The sequence below is a fragment of the Pan troglodytes genome, chromosome 3, assembly GCF_028858775.2.
Source record: "Pan troglodytes isolate AG18354 chromosome 3, NHGRI_mPanTro3-v2.0_pri, whole genome shotgun sequence".
Taxonomy (NCBI): Eukaryota; Metazoa; Chordata; class Mammalia; order Primates; family Hominidae; genus Pan; species Pan troglodytes.
Genome location: NC_072401.2, coordinates 28,888,656 through 28,913,793, shown reverse-complemented (window position 1 = coordinate 28,913,793; position 25,138 = coordinate 28,888,656). Strand labels below are relative to the sequence as shown.

At 37.5% G+C, this 25,138-nt stretch overlaps 1 long non-coding RNA gene across 2 annotated transcripts in view; it reads right to left on the bottom strand.

Moving 5' to 3' along the window:
- The window catches only part of LOC107974223 (uncharacterized), a 163,985-nt gene that overhangs the window by 107,440 nt on the left and 31,407 nt on the right, over nt 1–25,138 (bottom strand). Inside the window, exons 1-2 of one of the 2 annotated variants that reach the window (XR_001716822.4) lie at nt 24,955–25,093; nt 15,687–15,746 (exon numbers count right to left, since the gene is read on the bottom strand). This is a non-coding gene — a long non-coding RNA (uncharacterized LOC107974223). Of the gene's footprint in view, nt 1–15,686; nt 15,747–24,954; nt 25,094–25,138 lie in introns of those variants that run through there. The other variant, XR_010156515.1, reaches the window with a different exon arrangement.

Sequence of the window (25,138 nt, the reverse complement as noted above, 5' to 3'; positions counted from 1 at the left end):
TCAAAGATAAAATGAAAATGTCCAGAAAAAATACTTGTCTAGTTAATAGCTAGCATATGAGACAGGATGGCAGAGGTTTCTCAGCATTCAAAGGTTATGATGGCACATTAACTCTGGCTTGAAGAAGCAAGAAGAACAATTTGCAAAGGAAGGACTATTTCCTAGATCCTGTTAGTGTAGGAATCAAGGGAAATAAATTCTAATAAGGTGGAGACCTCATAGAAAAGTATCTTAGCCTTTAATACTGCACATACGCAAGTTCGAGTACCCTTGCTTGAAAACCTGGAGAGTCAGAAGCCATCCATGAGAACACTGAGCACCTAAAATTAAATTTAAAAAGAGAAAAGAGAAAACAATAAAAGCACTGAAGTATAGATGAGAGAAAAGAGGATAGACTTGGGAAATATAAGTCTTTTATTTAAGTTCTTCATTCGTGAGTTTTACAGTTTTGGGTAAGTAAATTTCTGAATTTTCATGTCTGAAGAGTGGGTATTATAATACTACTCCCTAAATTCTAATAATGTAATAGAGATTATGTTCCTCTCTGTAAATTTGAATTATTTGGAAACTGTAGCACCATACAAATATCCCTTATTATTAAGCTATAACAGATACTGTAGTTACAAATAATGTATATTTCAAAATTGCTGAAAGAGTAGATTTTAGATGTTATCATCAAAAAACAAATGATAATTATGTGAGGTGATGGATATGTTAGTTAGATAAAATTAATTATCCCCCAATGCATACAGGTATCTAAAATATCATTGTATACCATAAATATATACAATTATTATTTTTCAATTAAAAATAAAATACAATTTTAAAAATTCAAAAAATATGTTATTACGCTTTGCCTAAAAACAACTTTGTATCAGTAGTGGCTTAAATAATAGAGCCCCACTAGAAATAGAAGAATATATGTCTTAATATACTTTAAAAAATATGTACTTATTAAATATGAAAAAAAGTAAGTTATTTTTCTAGATGTGCCAGTTAATACCCTATAGGTACTGGAGTTATAACACAGAAGAGATCTGAGTCCATTAAATTTAGAATATATTGCAGGTTTGATACTCGTTAAACTTGTGACTTCTAAAACTATGATAGCACCATAAATTTGTATAGGGATGTTTTTATTAAATGTGAGCAATTACTCTTAATTCCTAATACACGACTAGCACATAGTAGGCACTTCAAAATATTATTACTATGGAAGTATAGGAAAACAGCTTTGAAGCAAATTTGCTAGTTCACCTCACTCACCTTCAATTGAAATTTCACTTTACAGTAAGTGGGGGAAGTGAGTCATTCAACTCCCTAGACTCAAGGATCACATTCAGACAGCCATCCCTATAATGAGAGCACCAGCATGGAAATCTATTGCCCTGCTATCAAAGCACTGGACCAGCACAGGAGAAAGTTTCAATTACATGCGGGACAGATGTCTTGCCAGTGGTCATAGATGTGTGTTTGCCTTTAGTGTCACCCTATAAAACCTATGATGGCTCAAGTCTGCAAACTCCTCATCACAATTTCAGACTAAGGAAAGTCAGTTGTAATGGAATTCCTTTCCTGATGAAAATGGCAATAATTTGCAAGACTGAGCCTCCCGTCGTTCAGGTTGTTGCTGCTGTTTTCAATGCCTAATGAATCACTGTGCAACATCTCATTGCATCTGAATTTATGCAAATTGACAATTAAACAAGGGGGTTATTTTAGTCAAATCAGTCAGATATTGTATCCATTTCAAATAATAATGTAAGCATAATTGACAGTGCATAATTAATGATTAGCTAAGGCTGCTAATAATTAAATGATAAGAAGCTATGAGAGGAGGGAGGCTCCAGTATCTTGGGCTGTAAGCCAGAAACAGAAAAATATATTTGCCTCGTTTCCTCACATCACTGGAACCCTTTTCTAGTTGCACTCATAGCGATGTCCGCATCTCAGGAGGTTGGGCATTTGCTTATAGTTTTCTAGAAACTTTCCTGAGGAAGTTAAGTAAATAAATACTTTGGTTTCATAGAATCCTTACTGGGTTTAATCCTGGATCTTTCTGTGTTTGAATCCTGGCTCTAACACTAACCAACCATATGACCTTGGGAATGCTATGTAACCTCACTAACTGAGCTTCCACCTTCCTAATTTATTAAACAATTGTTGTGTTTTAACACCACTTATATATGATTGTAGTGAGGATGAAATAAAATATTAAATATAAATGTCTTAATTAGTTCCAGAAACTTAATATATGAGAAATATTATTTATTGTAACTGTGATGACCATTTCTTTTGCATGCTCCTTATCTCTCTTTTTGCCTTATAAAAGGCAACTTTATGCCAACATTTAACACATATTGTTTCAGCTTCCCACATTAATGACTGAGAAATTACAGTTAAAATGTATGCAGACACAACACCAAAGACACTGCATGAAACAAATTATTAATAAACTTAACCTCAATACAATTAAAAATTACTGTTATGGTGAAATACACTGTTAGGTGAATGAATATACAAGACACAGACTGGAAGAGAATATTTGCCAAAGATATATCTGATCAATGACTGTTATTCAATTATATGAAGAACACTTAAAGTTCAATAATAGGAAAAATAACCCCCTAAAATGGGCAACAGGCTTGAACAGACAACTGACAAAAGAAGATATATTGATGAAAAGTAAGCATATAAAAAGATGTACCACCAGAGAAATGAAAATTAGAACAATAATGAGATACTCAGACACATCTATTAGAATGGTCAAAGTTTAAAACACTAACAATGGCAAATTCTGGGGATGATATGGAGTAACACAAACAATTGTTGATGGGAACGCAAAATGGTACAGTTACTTTGGAAGACTGTTTGGCAGTTTCTTACAATGCAAAACATAATCCTACCATAGCAACCAGCAATGACATTCATTGGTATTTAACTAAATGAGCTAAAAACTTATGTCTACACAAAAACCTGCACACAGATGTTTATAGCAACTTCATTCATAATTTTCAAAACTTGGAAGTGACTGAGATGTTTTTTCAGTAAGTGAATGAATACATTAACCATGCTGCATCCAGACAATAGAACATTATTCAACTCTAAACGGAAATGAGCTGTCAAGCCATGAACATACAAAGGGGAAATATAAATGGACATTAGTAAGTAAAATAAGTCAATCTGAAAATACTATACACACTGTACGCTTTCAACTACATGATATCCTGAAAAAAGGCCAAACTATGGACCCAGTAAAAAGATCAGTGGTTGTCAAGGGTTAGAATGGAAGGAAGAACGAATAGCAGAGCATGGAGGAGTTTTAGAGCAATGACACTACTCTGTATGCTACTACAACGGTAGATACAAGTCATTATATATTTGCCAAGCCCAGGGAATATACAACACCAAGAGTGAGCCCTAATGTAAACTATGCACTTTGAGTGATAATGATGTGTCAATGTAGATTTACCGATAGTAACAAACATACCTCTTGGTGTAGGATGTTGATGGAGGAAAGTTGTTTATATAGAGAGCAATGAGGTATGTGAGAACTTTGTGCCTTGTGCTCAATTTTGCTATGAATGTAAAACTGCCCTAAAGTCTATTTAAAAACATGAAGTCTACAATATATCAACTTTCTTGCTTATGGCAAATCTCAAGTCTTATTAGATGTCGTTCCTCTTGCCCCTAGAATGATCCAAATCCCACATGTTACTTATATCTTGTTATTTTTTTTCTTATTCTGGAATATTCTGCACACTGTATTTCTGAGTGTCCTCTCCATTCTCTGACACTATTTTATTTTTTTATTACACTACAGGGTATTTCACGGTATCTTAAATACTAATACAAATACCAAAAAGGCATTGCTGAATTATTACTAAAGTCAAAATTCCTTTTTTTATTCCAGCAAGACTTTCTTCCCCAATGTAATGTTAAAACTGTTTATTATATTCATATTATGAGTGCTCCTAATAACCATGCCAAAACTCAACAGCTTTAAACAATAAACCCTTAATCACCTCATGAGTCTGGGAATAAGAGATGTAGATTGCTCATGGTTGGATATTGCTTTCAATCTCTGCCATGCTCAGTCCCATATGTGGGGTTGACTGACTGTCAACTTATTTAGGTTGTTCTTGCTTGGGGTGACTGGGCCATTAATACTCTCACAGCTTTTCTCTGCATATAGCTCTAAACCCCCAACGTGTCATCACAAGCATGTTTTCAGGGAGATGACAGAGGTACAAGAGAACAAGAAGAATATACAAAGATATCTTCAAGATTGTATGACTTCATTTCTGCTAACACATATTCATTATGAATCCCAAGGCTAAGTTCTGATTTAAAAGGCAAGGGTAGGTCTTCCTGCCCACAATGAGTTGGCACTGGACAGTTACATGACAAAGTGTGAGAGTGAAGGAGGTGAATAATTAGAACCAAGTGATTTAATTTGCCATCTCCATCACCCCTTTATTATTATTATTCAGTTTATAATTTACAGATCATAAGTGACCCTTTAGATGATAGAAATGAAAAATGAAAAACTTTAAAATGCCAGTTAGCATACAAATAGGCACATCAATCAGTGGAACAAAACAGAGAGCCCTAAAATTAACCCACATATTTACTGTCAGTTGGTTTTCAACAAAGTGGCCAAGAATATACAATGGGTAAAAAAAAAAAACAAAAAAAACAGTCTCTTCAATAAAATTATTGACAAAACTGGGTATCCACCTGCAGAAGAATAAAACCGGCCCCTTTTCTCACACCACATGCAAAAATCAACTGAAAAAATCAATTAAAGACTTAAATGTAACACTTGAAACTGTAAGACTACTAGAAGAAAACAAGGGTGAATAACTGGATGGCAATGGCCTGAGCAATGATTTTTTTGGATTTGACTCCAAAAGCTCAGGCAACAAAAATAAAACTAGAAAAATGGGGTTAGATCAAACAAAAACGCTTCTGCACAACAAAGTAAAAAATTAACAGAGTGAAAAGACAACCTGGGAACCTTTGGATTGGGAGAAAATATTTGCACGCCACGTATGTAACAAGGAGTTAAAACCAAACATATACATGAAACTAAAACAACTCAATAACAAGAGTTGTTAAATAAATTGACAAAGGACCTGAGTAGATATTTCTCAAAGAAGACACGCAAATAGCAACAGATATATGAAAAAATGTTCAACATCACTAATGTTTAGGAAAATGCAAATAAAAGACAAAATGAAATATCACCTCACACCTGTCAGCATGGTAATTATCAAAAAGGTAGAAGATCAAAGATGAAAGATGAAAATGGTGAGGATATAGAGAAAAAGGAACTCTTGTACACTATTGGTGGAAATGTAAATTAGTATAACCATTGTGGAAAGCAGTATGGAAGTTCCTCAAAAACTTAAAAGTGGAATTACCATATGATCCAGCAATCCCACTTCTGAGTATTTACGAAAACGATTTGAACTCAGTCTGTTAAAGAAATATCTACACTCTCAAGTTCATTGCAGCATTACTCACAATTGCCAAGTTATGGAAGCAATGTAGGAGTCCATCAATGGATAAATGGATTAAAATGTGGTTTATATACCTAATGGAATATTATTCATTCAGCCTTTAAAAACAGAGAAATTCTGTCATTTGTGACAACAAGGATGAACCTGGAGGACATAATGCTAAGTGAAATAAGCCAGGCACAGAAAGACATATACTGCATGTTCTCATGTATATGTGGAATTGAAAACAATCACACTCACGGAAGCAGAGAGTAGAGTGGCAATTACCAGCGGCTGGGGGTGGGAGAAATGGGAAGATGTTCATCAAAGGGTACAATATTTTAGTTAGAAAAGAGGAATAAATGATAGGTATTTGAGGTGATGGGCATGCTAATTAGCCTAATTCAATTATTCCACATTTATACATATATCATGCATCACTTTGTACTCCAAGAATATTAAAATTATAATTTGTTACTATTCAATAAAATGAAAATAATAAATTTTAAAACATTAGTCTTAGAGAAGTTTTTCTAAAAAAAAAAAAAAGAGAAATACCAATGGGTAGACAGCTTGAATTTTTTCCAACAAAATGACATAAGGGTGATGACTTGAAGGCAAAAATGGATTTCCTATTTCTAAATTTTTTACTGTTATGTAAGAAAACTCAGAGGAACACTAGAAGTATTCTAGAAATTTGCTTCTGGTGTGTGTGTGTGAGAGTGTGTGTATGTGTGTTTGTGTCTAAGCAATCAGCACATTCATTAGTTGATAGGCAATTTACTAGTCCCATTCAATTATGTAGGATATACTGAGATTACACAACACGCCTCATAGTGCAATTTATTGACTTGTATTTTATATAAGTGTTTCAGTTCACATGGCTGCATAACAAACCACTACAAATCTTAGTAGCTTGAAACAGCTCTTTATGTTGGTCACTAATCTGCAGTTCAGCAGGACTCTGTGGCATCTCATCTGTGTTCCACTCAGCATCAGCTGGGGCATTGTGGAGGCTTGGGGACGGTTTGCTCACTTATATTTTTAGTTTTAAGAAGATTCAAACTGGTGGCTGAAATAGCTGGGGATACTCAAGCATCCGTTTCTATCTTCATTTGACTACTTCAGCATGAATGCTTCAGGATAAATAAAACACAAGGATTTCACAGTTACGTCCCAAGAGAGAAGAGAGCCAGGTGGACGCTGTATCACCTTTTGTCACCCATTGAATCCATGCAGTGTCACTTCCATCAAATTATGATCCCTATTTGAGGGGACAGTATTCAGATTTTATCTTTTGATGAGAAGAGTATCAAAGTTCTGGGGGAGTATGTGACAATACTTATATTTCTATGGTCATTTTTGGAAAGTGCAATTAGCCACAGATGCCATAAGACCATAGCCCTGTGGTAGGGCCCACCAAGATGGCCAAAGGAAGTTTCTTCATTTCAGCACTAATCCATGGAGGACCCCAGCATTTAAGCTGATAGTTTGTAGCCCCTATACCCTTTAAAACAATCCCCATATGCCCCATTTCCTGAGAACTCTTATCTTCTAAGAAGAAAGCTCTAGTAAGGGCTAATCAAATAAATTGTCTTTGAGCATGTACAATATTTTCAAAATTGTTGATATTTATGATTTGCTAATTTATTTTTAGAGTTGGGGTCTCACTATGTCCCCCATGCTGGAGTGCAGTGATGAAGCCATAGCTCACTGCAGTCTCCAACCCCTAGACTCAAGCCATCTTCGCACCTCTATCGTCCAAAGCCCTGGGATTACAGGTGTGAGCCACCAAGCCTGGCAGCCATGGTACCCAGCGTTATTTGGACAAGAAAATGTGTTCCCCTTTCAGATTATACAATACTGGATTCTAATTATTCCACTTAATCATATGCTAAATTAGTCATTATTTGGCTTATATTTTTGAAATTAACCTATGTATTTATTTCTTTTCATTTCTCCCCAAAACTTTCCCATTAACACCATCATCAGAATGTATGATCTATAACAAAGGAAACACATGTTGTTTTGCATTTTACCACTATATTCTCAGCACATAAAATAAATGAATGAATAAATGAAAATCAAAATAAGTTGTTACTATAAGTAAATAAGGGAGATATTAGGGAAATGGAGCCAGACTTTTACAAACAATGTATAAGAAGCAGATAGGTTTTGCCAATAAGTTTGACAGAACTTAGAGTTGGAGCCCCCATGTCTCAGTCTGTTCTTCTACAATAACAAAATACCATAGACTAGTGGTTTACAAACAACAGAAATTTACTTCTCACAGTTCTGGAGGCTGGAAAGTGCAAGATTATGGTGCCGACAGATTGGGTGTCCAGTGAGGGCTGGCTTTCTGGTTCATAGATGATTGCCCTTTCACTGTGTCCTCACATGTTGGAAGGGGCAAGGAAGCTCACTGTGGCCTGTATTATAAAGACAATGATCCTATTCATGAGAGCTCTGCTCTCATGACCTAATCTCCCAAGAGCTTTACCTCCCTATACCATCACCTTGGGAGTTAAGATTTCAAAGTATGAGTTTTGAGGGACACAAATATGCAGTCCATAGCACTCCACATAGAGTAGGTTTCTTTTGTGTTTGCATGCAAGAGAAGTGAGGTTATTTTATTCAGATTCTTCATGAGCTAAGAGTTATACTGTACTAAACAGCAAATTGATCCTTTTCAATATATCCTCTGTAGCTGAAAAAAAGTACTATAGAAACTTCCAGGATGTTTATAAAAACAAACTAAACTAAATAGGATCTAAAAGCTCCTCAAGGTTTCTTAAAGCTCTTAAAAACTGAGATAAGCCATTTCTGTTTCTATAAGAAGTTTTAGCAGCTCTATTTATGAGTAGAGCTCAGGCCTGCATGGCGAGAGAGTCCATTGAAAGAGAAGGCCCTAAACAGCTTTTTCCCAGAGATTGTTTGAAGTGGGACCATGGATAAGAAATTTTAAAAACTGAAGTATTATAAGAACACCATTCCTCCTTCTCAAACTGTAGATGATGATTAAAATCTAACACAGATCTTTGTTACTTTAGAGTAAGACTTTGATTTCTAAAAGGCAATACATTGACATTGAAGTGAATAAAACTTTTATTGCCGTCATATATCACTGACAAACCTAGGGGAAAGAATATAAATGTCAGAGAAAGACACCCCTGGATTCATATTCTAACTCTAACAACTATTAGCTGTGTGTCATTGGGCAAAATACTTTACCTTCCTGAGGTTCAACATTTTCCCTTTTTTTTAATTGAACATGCAAAAACTTAGTCCACTGTTTGCTTTTTACGATTTCATGAAATTGCATATTTAGGTATGAAAACAGTGCCCAATTAAGCAAAACTAATTGGTCCCCAGATTTCTTCTAAAAACGTGCCCTTAAAATTAGATAACTTACATCCTTTCCCAGGAAAGGAGTGAAAAGTGGCTGAGAGAGTGCAAAGGATAGACACACCATTTGCAGGTGAGCTAAGGAATTGTGCACAGTGAGACCAGCTTCCTTCATGATACCTCTGAGGACTATTGGAATTTAAATGTATTCAAGGGGGCAGTTGGTTAAGAAATATTTAGTAAGGTTGTACAATGTACCAGGAACTGTGGGAAGCAAGAAAATGTGCCCCAGAGCAGAATTCCACAGAATCGAACGTCATCACATTTCAATAAATATCTCAACAGTCTCTTCTGCTTCAATGTGAGTTTTTGCAATGTGAATAAGCTCCCATGTGCTTGATAAACAGGGGGCTTATGTTAGCATAATGGACAAGTCACATTAGCTCAAATGTGATTTTTCCCAGCCAGTTAATTTTTGTGTAATATCAGCTGAGCCCAGCAAGCCATTGAGGAAAACAGGCCTGTACCTCGTGCCCATTCTTCTCCTGTGACTCCAATTGACCACCTGTTCTGTTTGGGGAGTCGTTTTCCTGATTTGCCTGCATTTTGACCTTGTCCCCATGACTCAGCAACCTCAACTCTTCTTGACTCCATTTTGTCAAGCTGCTTTTCCCTTTTCTTTTTAAGGCAAAGTCCTATATTTTTCAGAGTAGTTTGTTTGTTTCTATAGGATTTAGCGTGTTTTCTTTGTGCCAGTATTTTGATGTGGATTGCAATTGTTTCATTATCATTTTGTTTACATCAGGTTGGGAGTCACCTATACCAATCCTATTAACATTTTCCCCAAAAGCCCTATTTTTATGCACATTTTTTCAGAATGTTTTTAAAAGCCACATTATAGAAGAGTTTTTGTTACTAACTTCCATAAAAGCCAGAGAAATGGAGGTTACACTTGAACCTTTACTTAGAAAGTTTCTCTAAGATTTGTACCCTGAGTTCTAACAACACCAGTGACAAACACTGTAACAGCCAATCTCTTCTACTGGAAAATTTCCTCCTGGATACCAGAGGTCAGTGTACCTCCTATGTGGTCCCCAAACCCCCTTTGCTTTTTAACACAACAGTGATCTCATGTTAATATAATTTCTCATTGATTTCTCAATGTCAAACACAGATTCTGTCTATAATAATTAAAGTTGTAACAGTTTATCATTATTTTGCACAACACTGACCCTATTGTCTGATACATTACAGGGTATCAAAAAGCAGTTCCTGAATGGCAGAATGAATTAATGTTTCACAGTGTGCACATATCAGAGGGGAACCAGAAAATTCATCAAGAGAGTCCATGTCCACAGTTATCATAAGCACATCATCATCGATATCAAATTCAATAGGTGATTGCAGCTTTTATTTTTTAGCTTTTGTAGGCTACCCAAATCACATCATTTCCAGCGGTCCTATTCTACTTTAGATCAATCATTCTTAAGGTAAGTTTTATTGCCACTTTTACAGGTGGTAAAATATAAAGACCAGACAGTTAAAGCAGTTTGACTACAGTGAGAGCAGGTATTTCGGGTTCCACAGCCTCACAACCCACGTGTTCTCTTTCCTGGCCAGATTGGCCCTGAATTACTACAATTATTCCCAGGGATTCCTGCTTAGTAAGATTTATGAGGATTATTTAGTATGCAAGGTTTTTGATTCCTGACACATTATCCTTTCTGTTCCTGTGGGCTAAGTAGATGAGGAATTAACATATTTTGTATGGATTAATACTTTCATTTAATATCTCTGTGGAGACGGTTTTACAGCATTGTGTGATGTTTTGTGCATGCTGATTGGAAGAGGCAGGAAAGAGAATGCTTATTTGTTGACATTTTGGTTTTGGTAAATAAAGTGACCTTTAGCTTTCAGTCACACACTTGAATTTAAGTAAAGATAAATGAAAATCTGGAAACCGTGGCTAAAAATCAAGTATATTTAGAATGAGATGTGTGTTGTGCTCAGAGGAAAATAACTTATTTACTCCTTCCGTCAGGACTGTTTTCCTCTAAAATATCCAGATATTCATGAAGGACAGATTAGACAAATAAATCCAAATCAAACAGTATTATTTTTCTTTGCAAAGGCATTGATAATATGATTTTCTTAAAAGACTAAGATGTAGGCTGGCGCTGTGGCTCACGCTTGTAATTTCAGCACTTTGGGAGGCCGAGGTGGGTTGATGTCCTGAGGTCTGGAGTTCCAGACCCGCCTGGCCAAGAGGGGGAAACCCCGTCTCTACTAAAAATACAACAATTAGCCGGGTGTGGTGGTGGGCACCTGTAATCCCAGCTACTCGGGAGGCTGAGGCAGGAGAATCACTTAAACCCAGGAGGTGGAGGTTGCAGTGAGCCAAGATCGCACCATTGCCCTCCAGCCTGGGAGACAAGAGCAAAACTCTGTCTCAAAAAACAAAAAGATAAGAAGTAAATCATGGTAGCCCCTGGCACCACACCTTCATGCATTTCTCCCAGAAAGATTTATTTAGTGTATACAGGTACTGTACTAACTGATGGAGCTAAGCTCTGTAGGAGAATTAAAAACAGGATAAGAATCTATGCTTTTAAAGAAAGAAGGGGTTTTTGTTTTGTTTTGTTTGTTTTTTTTTTTTTTGAGACGGAGTCTCCCTCTGTCGCCCAGGCTGAAGTGCAGTGGCGCGATCTCGGCTCACTGCAGAAAGAAGGGTTTTGTATATCCTTTTTTTATCTGCATTTTGAGAGTGCACCCACTGTGCAGATAGAAATAAATCCACAGACACAGATTCAGCCTTTGTCTAGATAAACATGAACTGGGCATTTTTTGCTGTCAGAGAAGTTTGGGGAATGAGCCAAGTACAAATTATTTTACAACAAGCCAGTGAACTATCAAAATGAATTCAAATGTCTATCTCTCCTTACCCCAACCTACATATACACATATGCCTATTTTGGTTTACCTTTGTATTCCTATTTTTAGGTTTATGTAACACCTTCTCCAGAGACATTCCATAGTGCTGCCAGGTTCCCTGTTGATCAGTCTCTTCCCACTGCTTTACATCCTGTCGGCAGTACCAGACCCTCCCCAGGAATGTCCGGACCACCATCCTCCTTTGACCAGATGCAGCTATAATGATACTGGCCTCAGCAAAGAGGTGATACATGAAGGTCACACATTCCTATACCTCAATCTCATAATTTTCTACTACGCCACTAATACGTGACTGATGTGTGTGGATAGCAGAAAGACTGTAACAGAAACATAGAGAAAGAGCAGAGGGGAGACCTAGCACTATTTTTTAATACAATTTTCTGCTATATTATGAAGGAATGACTGATATGTGGGGGTAGCAGGAAGAAAAAAAACACAGAAAGAAAGAGAGAAAGCTGGCATTCCTATATCTATTATATTGCAAATTCCCCCATCCCCTTCCCCCTCTTTTGAGCACCTTACCCTCTATGCACAGAACCCGGTATCCCTTTAGGATCTCAACCACTTCCTTGCCTGGACAATGACATATAGTAACTCACAGAGCATAGTGTCTGGTTTCTGAGAAATTCTTCTTGAATTCCTGAAAGGGCTTTATCAGAACACTCAAAGAGTGGGTCTCTGATGGCTAGTTTGGCGTTTCAACTTGACTGGGTCACAGGGCACCCAGACATCTGGCCAAATATTATTCTGAGTGTGTGTGAGGGTATTCCCGGTTGAGTTCACCTTTGAATTAATACACAGAGTAAACCGGATTGCCCCTCCCAATGTGGCTAGGGCTCATTAAGTCAATTGAAGGCCTGAATAGAACAAAAAGGCTGCATGAGCGGAAACCCTTTCTGCCTGACTGCTTTGCGGAACATCAGTCTTTTCTGGCCTTCTAACTTGGACTGAAACATGTACTCTTCTTGGGTCTTGAACCTGGTGCTTTTCAGACTTGAACTTAAGCATAGGCTCTCCTGGTTCTCAACCCTTCAGATTTGGACTGGAACTACACACCAGCTCTCATGGATCATCAGCTTGCCAACTTCAGATTGAAAGAGAGCGAGAGGGAGAGATTCAGAGAAAGAGAAAACCAATAAGAGATATATATATGTACACACACACACACACACACACACACACACACACACACACACACACAATGATTCTGTTTCTCTGGAGAACACTGACTAAAATAGGTCCAGTCTTATTTAAGTCTTGTGGCCAGTGCAAGATGAATGTATGTTTCTTTATTCTTTTTTTTCCTAGTAACTTTTGATGTATTGTGCAAAGCACGACTGCAAACACTCATATGCACACTCATTCTCATTTACATATACTCTCCAAACATCCTGTGAAACAGTAGAAAAAGGAGAACCATTTTCCCAAAGGTCACATAATTCACAGGCATTACCACAGTCTGCAAATTGAGTGTACATATTTCACATTACCATGCAGAGTCATTTTAATTCTTTTCCTTATCCTTCTTTTCTACACTAATTTTTGAGGCCAGCCTGTGCAGTAAAAATAATTCTTATAGATTTTAAATTTTATTTGCCGTTAGTTTTCAAAAAAATGGATGCTATCAACAACCCCCTGATATATCAGCACCCTGTCCTTAACTCTGCATAAATAGGGTAGAAGCTCTGAAATTTAAAGTTTTTTGTATTTTTTTTTTTTTCCTTTCGGGCATCTAAATTGAATTCCCGGGCATTTGTGCTTTTTCTCCCAGAATACTCTGTATGTAGAAGAGGAGCAGTGCAATAAGGATTTGTTTTGCCCATTGCAGAGATAATCCCCAGGGTTCCCAGCAACCCAGGGCTTCATGAGAGACGTCCCCTTACACTTAGGCTTGTGAATCTCATTCATGGGTGGATGCCACCTGGCATTGCAAATGCCACAACTCCCTCATTATGATCATATAAGCACATTGAGAGCAGGGGTTTGGTCTGTTTTGTTCTTTGTCTTATGCCCCAGCTCTTAAATCACTGCCTGCACATAGTTGGTTCTCAATAAATAGGATCAAAAGCATTGGAATAATTCATGCTTCCATAACACACTTGTTGGGGTGTACCGGTGCCAGGAACTGTGAGAAAGAAAGCTAAGTGGAGTGTGCAAGAGAGAATGCCAAGACAAATGTAGCAGACTTAAATTCTAATGACAGTTACAGACTTAGAAGGAAAATGCTAAGCAGTAGCTACAAGGAAGGAAACAATATAGAGAGGCATCTATGGCCCAGCATCGTTTTCTGTTTTAAGCTTATTGTATTTGAATGGCACATTGCATTTCGTTTGTCAGATCTTCCTCTGTTTATGTGCAGTTAAGCAACAAGACAAAACATTTTATCTTATTTCCATTGAAAATTTTGAGTTCTAAAGTTTTTAATGAACAAAAGCATAAAAATTGAGTTATAGAAGAAATAGATACCCCTATAGCAGTACTACAAGTATTTCAGAGTGATGTTTTTTAATGATAGATTTTTTAATTTAACCATACCGATTGGGTCATATTGTTATTAGCCTGCTTGGTATTCATCTGAAAATATTATTATTTCTTTTCTTTTCTGGGATGGAGTCTTGCTCTTGTTGCCCAGGCTGGAGTGCAATGGCACATCTTGGCTCACTGCCTCTGCCTCCCAGGTTCAAGAGATTCTCCTGCCTCAGCCTCCCGAGTAGCTGGGATTACAGACGCCCGCCACCATGCCTGGCTAATTTTTGTATTTTTAGTAGAGATGGGATTTCGCCATGTTGGCCAGGCTAGTCTCCAACTCCTGATCTTGTGATCCACCCACCTTGGCCTCCCAAAGTGCTGGGATTACAGGGGTGAACCAACACGCCCAGCCAAATGTTATTTTTTAATGACCTGAAATATCAGTTCAGCTATTTTGAGACATTTGTTATAATGTTGGCTTACTCTCAGGTTCTGTAAAATCAGCTGCTTAAACTATGTATTGCTAAAGTGAAAAGACTTTAAATATAATAAACTAGATGACAGAAAAACATGGTAAATATTTTCTAAAGTTATATATTACATCTCAGGACTGACTAGTAAATTTAGTCATTGGAATTTACAATTTTACTTCTGATAAATATTAGTGAGTTCAAAAATCGTTAAATGGGGAATTTGAGGGAAGTAAAGAATCAAAGGTTAATTCCTACATGAAATAAAACTTTAAAGACTTTAAATATTCTGTATTTAAGTCAATATGGCTTCATCTGGTCACAGAGCACAACAGTAACAAAAAAGCAATTAATATTTACTCATCATCTCTATTGTGTCAAGCCACAGAATAAGACCTGGATTCCTAAAAAAAAGAAAAGAATTCTATGCTAATAACAAATGATCAAATTTAAACTTTAAAATAAATTTGTAAGGTGTTTACTCCTCACGTGCCTGTTTAACAAATGAAGCTATAGTGAGAAGTTTATGGTGGTTCTTTAACGACACAAGGCCAGTAAATGTCAGAACTTGGGTTACAATTCGTTAGCTGTCAACTTTGTTATTCATGAAGTAATATTGCCTTTTACAGAGGGAAATGGAGAGCAAAGAAGAGGAAGGAATAGAAGGAACAAGTGTAGAATGAATGCATGGCTCTGAGGGATATTTGTGGGCTCTCTCAGTTTAGATGGCAATTTATACATAAGGCATGTATGTCTTCCTGCAGGCTCCAGCCAGAGTATCTTAGCTTTAAATTGGCTTCTACCTTTCACTCACCAACTTGGACATTTGTGCAAATTTGCAATGACTCTCTTTGCTGTTCCCCTCTTTGGTTTTGGACATTGATACTTCACAAATATCTCAACCACACTCCTCATTATTAACACAGCAGTCTCAACACACTCTTACCTTCTTGTCCCACCTTCCAGAACCTTGCCCCAGGACTCAGTTCCAGGACTTCCTGGGCACCTGAAATGAGAGTTCAAGGACATTTTATCATTAGAAAATTCATTGCCAAACATTTTTTTAAAGCTTATCCAATGGATATAAGCCTTAATTCTTGATTCTGCCAGATACATACACTAACAACCAGACAAAAAAAGGAAAACAAAGTTCAAAAAAACAAAAAAAGAGGTAGTTATCAATGCGTCAGAAGAGTGTGGAATAGCTTATTTTTTGTTCTAGGCTTATTATTCATTTTCACCTAAGTGTTACAGCTCTGAGTGAAGAGTAGCCAGCCTTTTTTAATCAATCCAAAATCTTTTTTGGTTCACTGTGCAAAAAGAAAGAGATTTGGCACTGCCATTTCATTTTGTTTTTCACTTGTCCATCAATTCTTTTCAGACTCCTCGGGGTGAGTAAAATACAGGTTTGTCAACCCTGTGGAGTATCTGATACGGGATTAAATTTACCTGCTGCTTTAAATTGCCTCAATCCAGGACATTTCTGTAATCATTTCCCTTGATTATTGAATTATGTTTGCAATTTTAAACACTTAAAAGACAATGTCCAAGAAGAATTTTATTTAAAAAGAGAAACACATTGGTTTGTGACAGAGGGAAATTGTACTAAGTTTTCCTGTACTTCTCGAATGTTTCATTTCCAAAGATTTAGTTAGTGTGGAGCACATAGTACATTGCTATCAAGAGTTAATGGACAATATTCAGCAAACAAGCATACTGTCTTTATAAACAAGTATTCCTCTGAAGGTGTGGTTTGAAATACAGAGTTTCAGATCTCTGATGATAGAGAGAGTTGTGTTTTTGATGCAAAAGCATTAACTCAATAATTCCAGCATGTTGTAGTATGGACTACATTAAAATCCAACCTGGCCCTCTGGGACTCATTATGAATTTTTTGGGCCCAGCATTTTTGCATTTGTGTGCTCTTTCTTCCAATAAATAGATGCATTTCTAAAGCTGAGTTGTATTATTGTTTTGGTATAAAGATGAATGGAGTCCAGTCTAATCGTGTTACTTTATTTTTCTGATTTTATTATTATTATTATTATTATTTTCAGAGAGTGAGTCTCACTCTGTTGCCCAGGCTGGAGTGCAGTGGTGCAATCATAGCTCACTGTAACCTTGAACTCCTCGGCTCAAGTGATCCTCCCACATTAGCCTTCTGAGTAGCTAGGACTACAGGTGTGTATCACCATACCTTGTTAATTTTTTAAAGATTTTTTAAAAGTTGGGGAGTTTGCTATGTTGCCCAGGCTGGTGTTGAACTCCTGCCCTCAAGTGATCCTCCTGCCTCAGCTTTCTAAAGTATAAAGACTAAGGGTCCCCATAACCAGCCCAGATTTTACAATAAGTAAGAGCATTGATTTGCACCCTTAATATAGCCACAGGCCCTAAAATACTACAGCTTCAGTGCCTGAAGTGTAAGTCAATTTTGTTGGCCTTGCTGAAGTTCAAGGTGGGTGACTATATACATGGTGTGATTTCAAGATCTGTTTGAGATTCAAATTTTCCAAAACCATATAACTTATTACAGTTCTATGTTTCCTTGGTCATTGACGTAAGATGTTTACTTTTTACACTGTTCATTTAGTAAAAGATCTGTGGTTGCTATGGACTTTATGAAGACATATTTTATCCTCAGGTGACAGAGGTTATCAAGATAAATTTGTTTTTGTCTATGGAGTTCTCAAAAGTTAATTTTTCAGATTATCTAACTGGGATTGTGATAGGAATAGAGTGTCTGACATCATAGGTTGGTATTAAAGGAGTTGTATAGAGGCTCTGAAAGACTGGAAATAGGGTATACAGAGAGTGCTCCCATCTGGTTCCAAAACCTGCTCTATCCACAGACTTTCTTTATTCAGTTAATGCCGCAATTTCATTCTAGGTGCACAGGACAAAAGCCTGAGACATCTTTGGTTCTCTATTTTTTCTCATACCTTCTACTAAATCACATCGTCTCTAACCTTAATAAAGATTCACTTCTCTCCACATCCCATTGCTATTACTCTTGTCTAAACAATTATCACCTGTCTGAAATATTGCAATAACCACAATTGGTCTCCATGTTTGTGTCCTTGCCACTCTTGTAGCCCTTCTATATTAGTCCACTTTCATACTATATAAAGAACTGCTTGAGACTGGGTAATTTATAAAGTGGTTTAATTGACTCACAGTCCAGCATGGCTGGGGAGGATTCAGGAAACTTACAATCATGGCAGAAGGCAAAGTGGACGCAAGGCACCTTCTTCACAAGGTGGCAGGAAGGAGAAGTGCTGAGCAAAGTGAAAAGAGTCCCTTATAAAACCATCAGATCTCATGAGAACTCACTTATTATCATGAGAGGAGAGAAATTGCCTCCATGATCCAATTACCTTCACCTGGTCTTTTCCTTGACACATGGGGATTATGGGATTATAATTCAAAATGAGATTTTGGTGGAGCCACAAAGCCTAACCATATCATTCCACCCCTGGCCCTTCCAAAATCTCATGTCCCTTTCACATTTCAAAACCAAGCATACCTTCCGAACAGTCCCCAAAGTCTTAACTCATTCCAGCATTAACCCAAAAGTCCAAGTTTAAAGTCTTATCTTAGACAAGGCAAGTCCCTTCCACCTGTGAGCCTGTAAAATCAAAAACAAATTAGATACTTCCTAGATATAATGGTAGTACAGGAATCGAATAAATGTTCCCATTCCAAATGGGAGAAATTGGCCAGAACAAAGGCTGCAGGCTCCATTTTTGTCCAAAATCCAGTGGGGCAATCAAATCTTAAAGCTCCAAAATGATCTCCTTTGACTCCATGTCTCACATCCAGGTCATACTGATGTAAGAAGTGGGTTCCTGTGGTTTCAGGCAGCACTGCCCTGTGGCTTTGCAGGGTACAGCCCTATTCTCAGCTGCTTACATGGGCTGCTATTGAGTGTCTGTGGCTTTTCCAGGGGGCCAGTGCAAACTGTCAAAGGATCTACCATTCTGGGGTCTGGAGGAGTGGCCATCTTCTCACAGCTTCACTAGGTAGTGACCCAGTGGGGATTCTGTGTGGCAGCTCTGACCCCACACTTCCCTTTCACACTGGCAGAACTCTAGTAGAGGTTCTCCATGAGGGTTCCACTCCTGCAGCAAACTTCTGTCTGAAAATCCAGGCATTTCCATACATCCTCCGAAATCTTAGTGGAGGTTCCCAAACTTCATTTCTTGACTTCTGTGCACCGTCAGACCCAATATCACATGTAAGCTGCCAAGGATTGGGGCTTGCACTCTCTGAAGCAATTGCCTGAGCTGTACATTGGCCCCTTTTAGCCAAGGCAGGGATGCAGGTCAGCAAGTCCTGAGTCTGCACAAAGCAGCAAGATCCTGGGCCCAGCCAAGGAAACCATTTTTCTCTCCTACACCTCAGGACCTGTGATGGGAAGAGCTGCTGTGAAGACCTCTGACATGCCCTGGAGACATTTTCTCCATTGTCTTGGCAATTAACATTTGGCTCCTGATTACTTATGCAAAATTATGGCTTGAATTTTTCTTCAGAAAATGGGTTTTTCTTTTCTATTACATTGGCAGGCTGCATATTTTTCAAACTGTTATGCTCTGCTTTCCTTTAAATCATAAGTTCCAAGTCCAAATCCTTTCTTTGTGAATGCAGAAAACTGAATGCTTTTAAGAGCACCCAAGTCATATCTTGAAAGGTTTGCTGCTTAGAAATTTCTTTCTCCAGATACCCTAAATCATCTCTCTCAAGTTTAATGTCCCACAGATGTCTAGGGCAGCAGCAAAGTGCCACCAGTCTCTTTGTGAAAGCATAGCAAGAGTCACCTTTATTCCAGTTCCCAATAAGTTTCTCACTTCCATCAGAGACCAGCTCAGCTTGGACTTCATTGTCCTTATCACTAACAGCATTTTTGTCAAAGCCATTCGACAAGTCTCCAGGAAGTTCCAAACTTTATCACATGTTCCTGTGTTATTCTGAGCTCTCCAAACTGTTTCAATCTCTGCCTGTTACCCAGTTCGAAATTTGCTTCCTCATTTTCAAGTGTCTTTATGGCAGCACCCCACTCTCTGCAGTATTAATTTACTGTATTGGTCTGTTTTCATATCACTATAAGAAACTGCCTGAGTCTGGTAATTTATAAAGGAAAGAGGTTTAATTGACTCACAGTTCGGAATGGCTAGGGAGGCCTCAGGAAACTTACAATTGTGGTGGAAGGTGAAGGGGAAGTAAGACACCTTCTTCACAACGTGGAAGGAAGGAGAAGTGCTGAGTGAAGGGGGAAGAGCCCCTTACAAAACCATCAGATCTTGTGAGAGCTCACTCACTATCACAAGAACAGCATGAGGAAAACCACCTCCATGATCCAATTACTTCCACCTGGTCTCTCCCTTGACATGTGGGCATTACGGGGATTATAATTCAAAATGAGATTTGGGGTGGGGACACAAAGCCTAACCAATCACCTTCCAAACAAAGGGGCCAAAAAGATGCTGTTAAACATATTATTAGATGTCATCCACCTGCTTCATACCCTTTGCTGCTCACCTCTTTTCTCACAGAGTAAAAGCCAAAGTCTTTACCGTGATTTATGCAGCTCTACACAATCTGGCTCCTCATTCCCTCCTTATGTCATCTTCTATTTCTCTCCTCCATAATGACCACATGGTAGACCAATAAAGCTCCTGGAATCTACTGAGCACTTACTGCCTCAGGAACTCTGCACTGATATTCTCTCATATTGACTTTTTGGTTGGTCCTTTCTCTCCTTTAATCCATACCATGTTTCTGTCATTTTCTCCATGAGACTAACACTGTCCACTACTTCTAATCTCTACCATAGACTCTACCTTAACTCTCTTCCCAGATCTATTTTACCGTATAATTTTAACCTTTCAACATAGTATTTTATTATCTATCATTTATTGATTACTATCTGTCTTCCCAGGGACAAAGATTATTTATTGTCAATTTTTATCTCTGATGGGCTTATAAACCCTAGGACCATTCTTGACAAATAATCATCACCTGGCATCTCCAACATTATGCATTGTTTTTTGGAAGAAAAGGTGACTTTGCCAATTTTAATATTTTACCTGAGGCCAGTGCCAGAAACTAGAATTAAAAGAATAATATATCTCTTTTTTCTTTCTTTATCGAATTTTGCTCAGGCAGAGCAAAAATAAAATTTTGATTAAGTCTAGTCTTTATTATTCTTCTAATGAGTACCTATGATATTGATTTAGAAAACTCATTGAATGAAGTCCAAAGGCCCCTGTGAGTCCTTAAAACATAGGGTTTTAATGACTAATCTAATGACCAATAGATTTAATAATTCGTAATGTGAACATGGCTGCACTTAGCATTGCTCAACCTAAAAAGAGACCATGACTAGAAGTAAAGATGAGGCTTCTGGACAGAGGTTCATTGATAACAGAAGAAATGGCTGTTTTGGTTAATCCTTCCCCTCTGCTATGGATATCCTGGAATATTACATCATTATCCTACCCCAGCTGAATCTAAAATCTATAGAAGTATAATTTGGTCTTGAATATGAGTATTTAGGAATATATAACTTCAAAATTTAGGAGACATTTAAAAATAGTTTAACTATTTTAGTGGTTATTTTAATATTAAAACCTTTTTAAGGTTATTTTGGAAGTTTTCATAGAGAGACCTAAGACTATGTTCCAATGCACTCTACAAAAAGGACTTCTGGGCTTTCATGAGGAAGTCAAAATTCTGGCAAGATAAATTGATAATAGTGCAAGGGTTATTCTAAAAAATCAAAGCCTGTAGCTTACTTTAAAAAACCAACTTGCAAAGAAGCAATATGTTAAAATAGAATACATCAATTGGTCAGCACTGGCCTTCTCTCCTTTGTAAAGTGCTAGAGAGGAAGGCTGCATATTGATTATGTGATTCTGTTCAGTAGCACCTTTCTGTCTTTCACACACACACACACACACACACACACACACACACACACACACACAAACACATGCATTCACTCTTCCTCTCTCTCTCTTTCTCTCTGGTTTGGAAACTTGTAACATTTTTTCCATGAGTATTATTGTACAGGCCTTCAGCAGGCTCTTGACAAATTGGGGAACCCTTATTTTCTATAATTTCTATCTCAAATTAACAAATTTTTTTTGTAAACATAAAAAGAGCTTCCACATATACGGAGGTGTTTTGGTCAACTATTGCTGTGTAACTTACAGCAATTAATAGTAGAAGACAATACGAATGTATTGCTCTCATGTGTTTGCAGGTTGGCTGGGGCAGCTGTACTTTATGCTAAGTAAGGTCAGCTAGTGAGGCTCAGCTCTGCACATCTCTTTCAACTTGTGGGGCCTGTGGGCATGACTAAGGCTGTTTTTTTTTCTTAGTGAAGATACAAGCACAAGAGCATTCGTTGAAATACACAAGATTGCTTAAGGATTAAACTAAGAGTTTATGCAAGGTCATTTTTGTCCAAATCCCATTAAAAAAAGCAAGTTCTATGGAAGAAGCCAAAGTAAATAGCAGTAGAGTATATTTCATCTTTCCTAGGAGTTACTTTAAAATCACATGCTAAAGAACCTACATCCAAGAACAAGTTCAGAATTAGGCCCAATATTTTAAACTACTGCAGAAGATTTTGCAAAATAACAAAAGACAGTATTCAGATTTTTTATATATTAAGTATTCTTGTATATAAAAAAGCTCTATGGGTACAGTCAAATAGAAAAAAAAATCTGAATTATTTCCCACCTTTATTAAAGCTGGTAACATTACAATACAATGCTCCTGAGCTTATTGTTCCAAATTACCAATTAATATCTCTCAGCCATTTAACATTCAGAGTAAAGGAGGGACTCTTCCTGTGTTTGTGGGTCTGAGTGTTTATCTGTGGCTATGATTTTAAAATGACTATGACTACATACATAAAGGGAAATGGAACTTCCCAAGATGAAAATGTTCATCTGGTGATTTTATGAATAAATGGAGCATCTAAGAATAGTCGAACTGCTAAATATCACCAAACAAATGTCTTGCTGGTCTTAACCCAACAAATCTATCGTGGAAAAATATATGCAAACAAGCTACAGAGAGCAGTTGCCTCTATTCCTACTTCTCCTTTCTTGGTTTACTATCTACAAAGCCTTTTACTCATGCAGAATAATTTTAAAATGATCTTAACTCCTCTCCTTCTCTTATTCTCCTCACCAACACACCAAAGCAATGCTTAGGCCCTAAGCAACCTACATCTCTACTTGTGCATAATACTCATCATGTTATAATAATTATTATTTTTTGCTACAGTCATCTGTTCTCCAGAGAGGCAGAGAAAGGGGCAGTGGTAAAAAAAACATTGACTCAAAGAGTCAGAGTTTCTGACTGTAATAGTCAAGTCCACCACTTTCAGCCTGTTATACAACCTTTGGTTACCTTAGAGAACCTCTATATGTCTATTCCTTCACCTTTAAAATAAAAGAGCCAGACATGGTGGCACACTGTAGTCCCAGCTACTTGTGGGGGAGTGGGGGTTTGAGTTAGGAGGATCACTTGAGCCCAGGAGTTTGAGGCTGCAATGAGTTTTGATTGAGCAGCTGCACTCCAGCCTGGGCAACAGAGTGAGACTCCATCTCTAAAAATGAGTAAATAAAAATAAAAATATAAAATAAGGGAAAATATTCCACCTAAAGATATGTCACCTCAAGCTCTAAGCATTCTTTCACAACATAGTTACTCTTACATCATAGTCCAACTTGTACAATAATACATCATTACCTATACTATAAATTTTGAAATCTTCAACAAGACATTGCAAATCTCCTTTTGTTTGCGACCACAGTCCTTTTTAATCCCATCCCCTCCTATGTTCTTATAAAGATCCTGCGACAATGTCTTCATTATAGACACTGAGCAGGCCATGCCCAGAAGCTATTCTTACCCTAGATTGCCCTCCACCTCAATCTATGCTTATCCTTTTCATCCTTTAAGGCTCACCTAAAACACCCCTTCCTTTGCAAATATTCCCGAATATCTGAGTGCGAAAATGCAGATCATTTCTGGTGGCACATTTTATTTTCATATTTTGATTAGCTACACACATCACTCATCCTAATATACAGTCAACATTGCACAGCTTTGTCTCACCTGTTGATTGTATGTCCTTTGAAAGCAGGATTATAATAACCATATCATAATTTTTTATTTTATTACCCAAGTGCATTCCTATATCAAACTTCCTGTTTATATTTGTTGATTTAAAATGAGAAGACTTACCAGCAGCCTGATGTCTATCTTTAGAAATTTAAATAAATGTTCTTTTTAAAAAATATATTTATTAGGCCAGACGTAGTGGCACACGCCTGTAATCCCAGCACTTTGGGAGGCCGAGGAGGGTGGATCACCTGAGGTCAGGAGTTCAAGACCAGCCTGGCCAACATGGTGAAACCCCATCTCTACTGAAAAAAAAAAAAAAAAAAAATTGCCAGGCTTGATGGTGTGTGCCTGTAGTCCCAGCTACTTGGGAGGCTGAGGCAGGAGAATCGCTTGAACCCAGGAGGCGGAAGCTGCAGTGGGTCGAGATTGCGCCACTACACTCCAGCGTGGGCAAAAGAATGAGACTCCATCTCAAAAAAAAAAAAAAAAAATATATATATATATATATATACACACACACATATGCAAACACACACACACATATATATATTTATTTATTTAGTGGGGGATGCAGTTGTTCCCACAAGCTAGTGTTATTTTTAAGTTTTTTTTGGCTTTACTAACATAATTGACAAATAAAATTTTACATGTTTTTGATGCTATTGAATGTAGGAGTGTTTTCTTAATTTGATATACGTACATACTGCGAAATGACTACTTCAATCAAATTGATTCACAGATCCATTACCACACATAGCTGTCATTGTGTGTGTGTGTGAGGGACAGAGAGAGAGAGAGAAAGAGAGACGGAGAGAGATGAGAACATTTAAGATCAAATCTCTTAGCATATTTTAAGTAAACAATGTAATATTAACTACAATAATCATACTGTACATTAGATCCCCAGAATTTATTCAAATTATAACTGAAAGCTTGTACCTTAAGGACAATACCTTCCCATTTACCCCACTCCCCAGCCACTGGCAACCAACTTTCTACTCTCTGCTTCTATGAGTTTGAATTTTTTAGATTCCACATATAAATAATATCATGCAATATGTGTCTTTCTGTACCTAGCTTAATTCAGTTTGCATAATGTCCTCCAGGTTGAGCCATGTTGTCAAAAATGGCAGGATTTCTTTGTTTTTTTGTTGTTGTTGTTGTTTGAGACGGAGTCGCGCAGTCGCGCAGTCGCGCAGACGGGAGTGCAGTGGCGGGATCTCAGCTCACTGCAAGCTCCGCCTCCCGGATTCCCTC